The 11,814-nt window shown below is 30.4% G+C and overlaps 1 pseudogene; it reads right to left on the reverse strand.

Annotated features, from left to right (window-relative positions):
• Positions 1-264: 264 nt before the first annotated feature.
• On the reverse strand, positions 265-5,414 carry LOC125853613 (uncharacterized; annotated as a pseudogene).
• Between the last annotated feature and the right edge of the window lie 6,400 nt (positions 5,415-11,814).

The following is an 11,814-nucleotide window of genomic DNA, read 5'->3' on the forward strand; positions in this document are numbered from 1 at the left end:
AAAGAAGAGACACAACTCCTAATTTTTACTCTTTCTAGACATAACCTATACTACCACATCACTCTTTTTTAAAAAGAAAAATGCAAAGTTACTAATATTGTAGTTTGGAAGGGAGCAGAGAATTACAATAATGTGGACTTACCAAAGGAGGACAAACTGTTCAAGAACAACGAGTAGATTAAAGATAAAAGGGGCATGATGAAAATAACTCACAGGAAACCAACACTCTAAGTGATAGTACTAACATAGAGAAGCTCTAACTGTTCATGAGGAGGAGCCAAACCTATCAGGAAACAACTTGGAAAATATATCTATAACAGTGTACACGGATGAGGACAGTTTAGCAGCCAGTAAACACTTAGAAGAATTAGCACCAGGTGAAGAAGCTGAGAGGGAACAACTAAGTCAGAACAAATCAGTTAGCTGATTACATTACAAGCATTGCACTTGAACAAGACAACTTAATCCATTACCACAGTTTTCAAGCTCTACCAACCAAAGGACGGAAGACATTAAATTTCGATAAATCAGGAATTACAATCCTCAGAATCAGAACTAGAAAGATTACACAGTCATAAACATGATATTTGTTGATCAAAATAGAACCGTTAAACACAAGAGACATCAACAAATAGGGGCTACATGAAGAGGCAATACAACAAGAACAAAGTCGGTCACTATACATCAGAAACAAACGATGAACCAAAAGGGAAAAATCAACAAATAGGGTTAGTATATTTTTACTAGAAACTAACAACACCTAAAATCAACCCAGATCTTGAACACACCTTTTAAAACCTTCTTAATCAATTGATGTTTTAAGTTTAGTTCAATACTCCTAAACTATGCAAACAACAGTAACACTAATCTCGATAATATCAACTTCGATAAAAATAAAAAAATGATCGCAGTTGCACCAACAATAATACAAGAAGATTGCAAGTGTAGTAGCACAAGAAAAAGAAGTAGAAGCAGATTAACATAATAGGCCATAAATGAAGATGAACCAAACAGAAAACTGCAAAAGCAGTAGTAGAAGAAAATGAAGAAGAAGGAGGATGATTCTGACCTTGATTGTTGCTACTGGTAGATGAACAATGGATTGGCTGAATATTTGTTTCTCGTGTTGACGAAACATCAAGTAATGTTGCCAAAACATTAACATCAATTGGTAGGCCTGAACGTTGAAGTTTTGTTATGACATCTTCTACAATTTCATGTCTCATCGTGGTCTTTTGTTGGTCAAATTGTTCCTTCTGTTCCTTAATTTTTTCCTCCATTCTCAGCATTTTGTCTTCCATCTTTTTCACGAGGTGATTTGTTGCATTTGATGAGGCTTTAAAATTTCTCACTTTCCCTTTCAAGGTAGTTTTTGTAACCCCTCTTCCATATAATCTCAAACGCCCAGGATGTTCTGATCCCATGACAGAAGCAAATGCATCAATTGTCTCATTACCATCTTCATTTTGTTGTATTTCAATATTCTCCATCTCAGCCTATGATGCAGTTTTATTATTAAAAAACAAGAGAATTCAAGTACACATATAAAGAGTAAATATGAAAAAACAAATTCAAATCAAACAAAATAAAAATTAGATAGAAATCTCACAATTTTACTAGCTGTATCTTCATTTGTATCCTTGTATGATCGATTGGGCTTTCTTTTTCTTGTAACCACAAAAAATTCCTTAGGTGATGGAGTATCATTAGTTTCCCTCTCTTTTTCCTGTACACATTAAAAGTGGATATCAAACATCTTCTTTAAAATGCGACATGTTTTTATTCAATGCTATGCAAGAGCTCATACCAAATCATTGCGAACTAAAGCAAAGCTTTTCTTGCCAACAGTATGTGGATTCTTCAACTTTTTCCAATTCTCACTGTTGGCTTTAGACATTTTCTACAAATAGAAGAGAAGTTCCACAATGATCAAGTGATTTTTATAGAAGAGGAAAGCTTTTTTCCAGTGACTAGTGATCCGTAAAAAAATGAGAACTCAGTGGTCTCCCAGAAAGAAGAGACACTGCCAGTGATCAGTCACAGAAGAAAAGAGCTCTTTATATAGCTTAAAATATTTTGGAAATGAAGAGCAAAAATAACCACCAAATAAGCAAATACAATATTCTCTTACTAAAAGAGAAGTAACTCAATCCATAAGGAATAAAATTCGACCAAGAAACATGTATTACAGGTTGTTCTCAGATCCAACAAGGACAGAAGGGAAAATGATAATATAAATCCCAACTTACCATAATTGAACCACTACCAAAGCTGTCATATAATTAAACCAAGTAGCAAGGATGGAAAGAAAACAATCGTTTAAGAAAAATATTATATACCCAAAAGTATCAATTTAACAATGGGATAAAGGTTCAATTACCATATTTAAGCAAGTACTATGACTGCCACAGTTAATTATGGGAGTGATAAACTAGAATGAATCACAATATAGAAGTGAAATCAATAACTTTCTTTAATTAATCTAAAATAAAATTGTAAAGAAGTTGGACCCACGAAACACTAAAATGAAGGAGATTTTTTATCTTTTCCTAAGATCGATGAGTCAAATAACTCTTATTTCGTATTACCAACTAGTAAGACTTACCTAAAAATTTTCTGAGTTCCAATATTTAAGAAGTTCCTTAAATTGTGATGTTGGAACATCATCAGGCTTTTTTTCCATCCGAATTTGATCATTAGCGTAGGCATCAAAGTGGTGTGTTTTCAAATCAAACTTACGCCTTCTCCAAGCTTCTTGAATTGTTTTTAAAGTCCATCTATTTCCGATTTCTGGAATATCATATTTCTCCTAAAAATTTGGACATTGAGTTAGTGCAATAAATGATAAATATATTTAACTTAACAGAGAATTGAAAACTTCAAACCTTGGTATAATCCCACAAATCCTGTTTTGTGTCAAGCAACTTCCAATTTTCTATATCAAGAGGACAAAGGGTCGCATTCCTAGCAAGTGTACCGAGGAAGCTGCTCAACTCTATCACGGCATCATTACTAGGACCAACTGGCTGACCAGCTTTATTCAGTACAATCAGTTTACTATCATTCCTTCCATGTACAACTAACATCTTTATTTGACCTCTTTGTCTTTTTTTAGTGGAAGAGTCTACAATAATACACAAATAAAGATAACCCTTCCAAAGTAGTATTGTAATTTGATTTTATAATTAAAAAAAAAGTAATATTATAAATAAAATATGGATGTTCTTGCCTTGTTCTTCACATTGTTCATTTACTTTAAGAGTAGTAGAATTCAATTGAAGTTGTTCTTCTACGGGTTGCACTACATTGTTAGTTGAGTCAGCTTGTATACGAACTCCTACCTCTGGATTGTGTGATTCTAGCACATCTTGTTCTTCTATTACATCTGTTAGACGCTGACGTTTTTCGATCAGTAGATCCTTTCTTCTTCTAGCTACAACAAAACCAAAGTCACTAACCTCACTCAAGAAACTAAGCAGCTCAATCGTAAAACTTCAAATTTATAAGAAAAGACAAGGGGCAGCCATAGAGAACTTGGATGTATGGTTAAATGTAGACATGCATATCTAAATCTAGGAGCAAACCTTAGAGAGGTTGAGTTAACACTCAAAGCCTTATTTTGTGCTCAACTACACCAAGGATCTACTCAATGTATTCCAAAAGCAAAAATGATCTTAAAACAGAAAATACAATATTTATCACAAAAAGAATATTAAAGGAGAAAACAAAGAACTACTCAATACCTAAAGTTTTATTCGGTGCTCAAAGAATAAAGAGGTTGGTTTCATAATCAAAACCTTATTCTATGATCAACTAGATGCTAGGTCTGCTCAATGTATTCCTAAACCAGTAATGCTAGTTAAAAGCACCTGGTAACCCTAATGACAATCATTAAAAAAACTACGACCTCAGACTTCTGTTTTCATTTAAAGAAGAATGCACACCACCACTACACAACTATGTTCAGAAGAAAAGCTTTCTTGCATTGGTACACTAGGGAATGAATGGATGAGATGGAGTTCACTGAGGCAGAAAGTAACATAAATGATCTGGTTTCTGAAGCTTTTAACTCATAACAGAGAAAATTGATCATGAAATATTTTTTACAATAAAGCATAAAGTGAAAGTTTTTCCAACATTCTAAACTTACAATATAGACCTTAAATCTGAAAAACACAATCATATGGAATGATTATACTAAAAAATGAATAAGCAACAACGAACAAAGATAAGTAAACGTAAAATATCTAACATACACATAGATATACATCAAAGTAAAATAAGAGAAACAGGAACATTACCTCTTTTTAAGCAGTGAGCTGAGCTTGATGACCAACTTGTAGTTTGTCCACTAAAAATTTTAGACAAGAAGGAAGAAAGTATAAACTTAGAGCTTGAAAATTGTACTCAAAAGAGAGAAACAAAATCCATTAATGTTCGATTTCAATGACTTTTGGAGTTGAAAAATATTTCAGTTCATTTTATTCTTAGAAATCGTTTGTCGTGTTAAAAAACTTGAGGTTTTTCGATAGATAAGAATTATCATGTAGAATGAAGAATCAAAACTCATCTTTCATAACATTAACTCTTCTTAAACTGAGAATTTCCATCTAAACATTTTTGCAGAATTTCTCAATCTTCACCAAAATTAAGATACACACACTAATGCACAATAAGATTACATTATAAACATAAACTCTAGCAAAGAACATCTACTTCAGAGAAACCCATTTGTCTATTTTCAAATCTTTTTCAAGAACCCTTCTAATAAATTTCTAACATTGAAGAAGATGGAATACGACATACATGTAGCTGCAGAAACGTAAAACCCACGAAGAAGAAGACCCAAAAGCTGCAGATTCCTACAAGGAAAATCAAAGAAGAAGGATTAAAGGAAAATGCTACTTTTGTTCTTCAGAGAGAAAGGAGAAAGTCGATACCTACGAGGATGAAAAGTCTGAAGAAACAAATTAGTGATATTTTGCCTTTTATTTTATTTTTACAATTTAATTAAAAAAAAACTCTTTTGGCGGGTGTAGTAAAATTAGTGGAGGGAAATAATTGAGGGAAAGAGTTTGGCGGAACCGTTGCCATAGAGTACCTAAGGCGACAGTTTGTAGGAATCGTTGCAATAAAAGATACTATGGCAACGGTTGTCGCAATAATGCAACGATTTACTTCTTAAAGTGTTTTATTAGGTCCATTTGTCTATTGCAAAGGTTATAACCGTTGTGAATTACTGTCTATTGCAACGCATATTTAGTTGTTGCTAAATAATTGTTGCTACAGGCATGTTTTCTAGTAGTGGATGCAGGCCAAATAACATCAGTACATTGAATGTACGAATATGCGAGGGGAATACTAAAAAAGACATAAGCTTGAAAGGAAACTGAAAAGAACACTTACCTTGGCATTACACACCTCATGAATAATTCAACTCAAATGCAAAGTAAAAACAACAATAATGGTGCAGTTTATACAAAACATTTAAACGATAGGTGATAACTCAATGTATTAAAGAGATACAATAACAACTTAGTTTACTAATATTTTAAGGTAATATAATACTGTAGGAGTTTCTCTAACCGACAACCACCACTATGAGCTTAAGTGATGATACATTGTCTCACCCACGTTGCCAGAACTATCCTTTACTTTGCCATCATATAGAATGCCTCAACTAAGTGGATCCACAAGTCTATGCTAAAAAACACTAAGGAATCATCTAAAAAGTATGATCCTTTCTATCCATGATAGCTACATGGTTTATGGAGAGTTAAGCTATTATGAACTCGCGTCCCCATATCGGTGCTCAATACTACTCCCAAAGTATACTTAGCTCATATGTTTTAAAAACTAAACTCTTTCTATGATTTGAGATAATTACTCAAAAACTAGCTCAAAGGCTCTCTTGGAAATCGGTGTTTCCTTTCTTGCTCAAATGTGAAAACATTTTAACTCTTGGGAATACTTAGTTCCCATATACTCAACTCAAAGCTTAAGTCTTAAAACAAAGTTAAAACGTTTGTAAAAGACTTCTTGGAAAGACTCTATAAACTTTCTACACTTGGCTCTTAACTTTCCTTGAGTTGAATTATGGATACAAGGTTCATGCTCTCATGTTTATGGATTATTTCATGATGTCTGGATGCACCTTAGAGTGTAGAAATCTACTAGAAAACATAGGTACGATGCTAAGGAACTAGTACGGAAAGAAGTGGGAAAAGGTGGGAGAACTGGCGTCCCTGGTGCTCTGAGAGGAGTGGGGCGCCAGCTCTGAAATTTTAGAGATTGACTTGGGGCACTCTAGATGGTGCGGCACCCCAGAGGTCAAATTTTAGGGACTGCTTTAGGGCTTGCTGAGAGGCGCGGCGCCCCAGCCCCTTCCCCAGAATTTTGACGAAATTTCTTCTTCTTCTTTCAACTCTAAACCCTTTAATTTCACTTGGTTCTTTCCCCAAACACTTAGAATTGAATATATGCTCAAAAATGCAATAGATTCTACTCTGAATCACACCTAATTGCATGAATCAAACTCAAAAACATCAACAACAAGAACCCACAAAATTTCGAACGAATTATCATCAAGAACTCATAATATTTACTTTCAAAACAACACAACTTCCCCGAATTGAATCATGATTGGCGCGTGGGTGAACTAAACCAACGCTATGTGATCTTACATACCTCATAGGGATTAAACCTTGGTGAAATCCACGCGCAATGCTCTAAGAAATCGATGAATCTATCATTGCTTCTTTTCCTTTTTTCTCTTCTCTCAAAACCCTAACTCTTTTGCAAAAGCGTAAACTGACCAAGTTCATTTTAGACCCCAACTAATTACCAAAAAATTGAAATTAAAATAATAGGGTATGGAAAAGACTAAACTACCCTTCCATTATCAGGATTAGACTTTCCTTAGTTAAACAACCCAACTTCAAATGGGAGTATCTCCATCATACAAACTCAAAATTGCACAAACTCGGCAGTGTTGGAAATATAATTTCAAGATATTTCCTATGGTATCTGGAAGCACACCTAATTCACCCTGAGCTAGGAGTTATGGTTATTTGAAGTTGACCAAAAACTCAAACTTAACATAACTTAACTGATTTTCCAGATTTTCCCTTATTTCCAAAAACAACTCTTTCTAATTCTAGCTCTTTCTAGTTCTTTCAAATAGCAAGGTGTTACAGAAACTATTTATCACATAACCAATGAATTGAGTCATCATAAGAGATGCATCACCACAATCATCATTGATCTTCTTACAGAGTGCATAAGATTGATGAACATTCATTCTTTTATTTTATATTTTGGGTATTCTATCACTTAGATTATGTTCTTAAAATGTTACTTGATACATACATACAAATTAGTAGCAAGTGAGCAATTTTCATCTCTTTAAGAAAACCTTATCCATTATTTCACACAACTTTTTTTTTTTACTAAATATCTAACTAATTTTTTCATATTTTTTTCTAGAATATGGATAAGCAACGTAAAGTTGATAATGATAAGGATGCAATATTAATGGAAGTTTCAATATCTTTTCTCACACATGATGAATCAAAAGTCAATGTTTTAGAGGTAAGCTTTTTAAATGTTTCTCCAATTATAAAGTTTTTAGTTTATTTTCTTTCAAGTCATACACAAAAATAATTTGATGGATTCTTGAACAACTTTTTAATGTTAATTGTGTGATGAAAAAAAGAACAATATTCTTCTCTATAGCTAAAACATATGGCTTGTATCACAACAATAACATTTGAATATCTCATACATCTAACAATAAGTTAAATATATACTTTTTCTGTTCCAATTTATGTGATGTAGTTTCACTAGACACAAATATGGAAATGCTTTGATATGTATGTTCCAAAATCATCCTTAAAAATATGAAGTTTTAAATATAAGAGTACACCTTTATGAATATTTTGTCAAATAAGTGAAACCCTACATGATAAAAAGGTAAATAGTCTCATTAAACATTTACAAAATAAGAACATATGTCACCTTTTTGAAACTGATTAAAAAAAAGTATTGCATATAATTTGTAACACATGGAGTATATGATTAATAATATTTTTAATAATACTTTTAAAGGTTATCTAATAATTCTAAATTCTATTCTTCAATTGTGCCTTTTTTTAGTTAAGTCCTACATTCATGTAAAAAATTATAGGTCTTTCAAGATAACTTTCGTCCATATAACATTATTTATTATTGTGAAAATTGTCGTGAATAAACTAGTACACAGTTACAAACAAAGTAAATAGAGAAGAAAATATAATACAAGGATTCAACATGGTTGGGCTAGGCCTAATCCTCTGAGCAAAAAAACAGAGAAAACAGAGAGAGTTTTCCACTATGAAAGAAAAGAAGAAGTATTTTCTTTACAATCATCTCAAGCCTTTAGGACTACATTGTGTAGTGTACCATGCTTTATAATCCCGAAGTATATCCCTATATATAAATTTCAGTAGAAGGTCAATATATTCATTTTCCAAATCTATTAGGACAAAAGGTCTTCTGAACCAATAGGGATTATGAGTTTCCTAAAATATACAAGGGAAAATTTAAAACATAATTAACAATTATTATAGAATTAATGGCGATGATGCATGAAGAAATTTTTTATTTTTGAGAGTGAATTATTTTCAAGTATTAAAAATGTATAAATAATTTTTTTTCAAATCCAAATCATACATGACTTAGAAAATTACTATGGCATCACCTTGGCACAAAACCCGTGAGGTTATGAAAGAAATAAAACATCTACCCTTGATTAAGCTTACCACATACAGAAGTCTTTTGAACCCTTTATAGCCATATAAAAAATATTATATCAATAAACAACCATGTGTGATGAAATCATAATATGAAATAAAGTTTAAGCTTTTTTATACATGCAATTTGAATTTTTAAATTGTATTTTTGGCTCATAAACATAAAAACCCCATAAGTTGTGAAAACTATCAAAAGTACCCAAATTCTTTCTTTTTACAATCATACCAAATAAGCAAAAGTTCGTGACAAAAGAACAATACACTATAAAAAAGTTATTCTAAAAAAGACAATATTTATTGATCAAACTTTAATTTTGTTCAATGATAAGGTAACATTAATCATGAGTTGTAGTGTAGTACTCTTTAATAAAATTGAGCATGGTCAATAGAATTAGTAACTATATCATAATGTTTACATTTTGTAAATATTTCATTAGTCCTTTGGTATTCTTCCAAAAAAATATGTAGTTATATTATTGTTTTTTTATATATAAAATATAAACTTGTGGGTCAATATTTGTATTTAAAAAATATGAAATCATGATATGAAATTCTCAAATCAAGCTTTTTGGAGAATTTGAGATTTCATCTCATAATTTAAAATGACGAGCTGAAATCACTTATCCAAATGCTGATTTTCATCTAATGATTTAAAATTACAAGAGAAAACTGCATGTCCAAACGCCTACTAACTAAACATGGTAATTTTGATGGAAATTGAATAAACTTTGAATTAACATAAAGCACTTGACTTACTATCATAACTCCTCTCAAACTATGTTATAGATAAATATATTAAAATATAAATTAGTTTGTGTGACCATTGAAACTATAATTTCTTTACAATAATAGAAAGCAAAAATTTCTTTTTATGTGAAGATGCTAGACAAGTTACTAAGAAGTTTGAGTTTCTCAAGAAAATCATTGCACTTGTTATTGAAATCATAAGACTTATGAAAAAACATCTATTTTTTTTAATCTTTTGTGATATTTTAGAAATTTTATTAAGTTTTAAAACATTAATTAACATTTACAAATTACTAGCAAACTAGCAATTTCATCTTTATTTTTTTAAATGATATCTTTTTTATTATTTCCTCCAATATTACTTCACACAGTTTTTAATGTTACATAATATATAACTAAGTGTTTCATATTTTCTACTAGAAAATGGATAAGCACCACAAAGTGGATCGTAGAGATGCAATAATGGCACTTCCTATATCTTTTATTGCACCACAAGTTGGTGTCTCATCGGTAAGCTTTGAAAAATTCCTCTATTGTTTAACATACTTATTATAAGATGTTTAGTTTTTTTTTTCTATTAAGACATGTACATAAATCTTTTGATCTATTCGGTAATAACTTTTTTATTTCATATTTTCTACTAGAAAATGGATAAGCACCACAAAGTTGATTGTATAAATGCAATAATGGCAGTTCCCATATCTTCTATTGCACCACAAGCTGGTGTCTCATTGGTAAACTTTGAATAATTCCTCTATTATTTAACATAGTTATTATAAGGTATTTAGATTTTTTTTTTCTATTAAAACATGTACACACAAATCCTTTGATCTATTCGGTAATAACTTTTAAATATTTATTATATTATGGAAGAAAGATAAAAAAAAAATCTCGAGCGAAAACATCTAAGTCGCATAACAACAACAACAACATTTAACTATATCTCAATAAAAAAAAAATTAAAATTGGCTATGTGAATCCTCATTTCTCTATTTAAACTAAACTGATCAGGCTATAGTGACATAAATAATAATAAAAATAAAATAGTAATTTAAATACATATAGATAATAGTAATAGTAGTAGTAGTATTAGAAGTTGTCTAATAAGTTTAACACCTCATTTCATTTTTATGATTATATATAAGACATCAAAATCTGAATTTGTATCTGAATGATAAGATGTGCATGAATCTTTGAATAAACATCATTGTATTAAGATTATGTATTAATAGTTGAATACTAAAATATAAGACTGCTTATTATTGAACATCTCTCAATTTAACAATTTCCTTAGAAAGATAAGCTTTTAAAATTAGTTTTCATCAAAAATATTAATTTGAATAGAATAAAATTCTGCTTTAGGATGAAACTTTTCATCTCACATCAAATTATTTAGTGAATCTTCATAACCAGACTATCATTGATCTTGTTACAAAATGCATAAGATTGACGATCAAATAATATTTTGGGCATTCTAGCACTTTGATTAAGTTCTTAAAATGTTACTTCTATATATATATATATATATATATAAAATTTGTGTGCAAGTGTGTGTAAATTACTAGCAAGCGAGCAATTTTTATCCTTTTCTTAAAAGCCTTCTCAATTACTCTACCCAATTTTTCATTTTACAAAATATCTAATTATTTTTTTCATACTTTCAACTAGAATATGGATAAGCAGTATCGCGTTGATGGTGATGAGGATTCAACATTAATGGATGTTCCTATATCTTTTATTGTGCTGGAAAAGCAAACTCTGATGTTTTGCAGGTTCGATTTGGAAAAGTTCCTCCTATAATAAGTTTTGTTTGTTTTTGTTCCTTTTAATACATGTACAATTATATATATATATATATTCGATTTGGAAAAGTTCCTCCTATAATAAGTTTTGTTTGTTTTTGTTCCTTTTAATACATGTACAATTATATATATATATATATTCGATTTGGAAAAGTTCCTCCTATAATAAGTTTTGTTTGTTTTTGTTCCTTTTAATACATGTACAATTATATATATATATATATTCGATTTGGAAAAGTTCCTCCTATAATAAGTTTTGTTTGTTTTTGTTCCTTTTAATACATGTACAATTATATATATATATATATTCGATTTGGAAAAGTTCCTCCTATAATAAGTTTTGTTTGTTTTTGTTCCTTTTAATACATGTACAATTATATATATATATATATTCGATTTGGAAAAGTTCCTCCTATAATAAGTTTTGTTTGTTTTTGTTCCTTTTAATACATGTACAATTATATATATATATATAT

This window comes from Solanum stenotomum, chromosome 1, assembly GCF_019186545.1.
Source record: "Solanum stenotomum isolate F172 chromosome 1, ASM1918654v1, whole genome shotgun sequence".
In the NCBI taxonomy this organism is placed as follows: domain Eukaryota; kingdom Viridiplantae; phylum Streptophyta; class Magnoliopsida; order Solanales; family Solanaceae; genus Solanum; species Solanum stenotomum.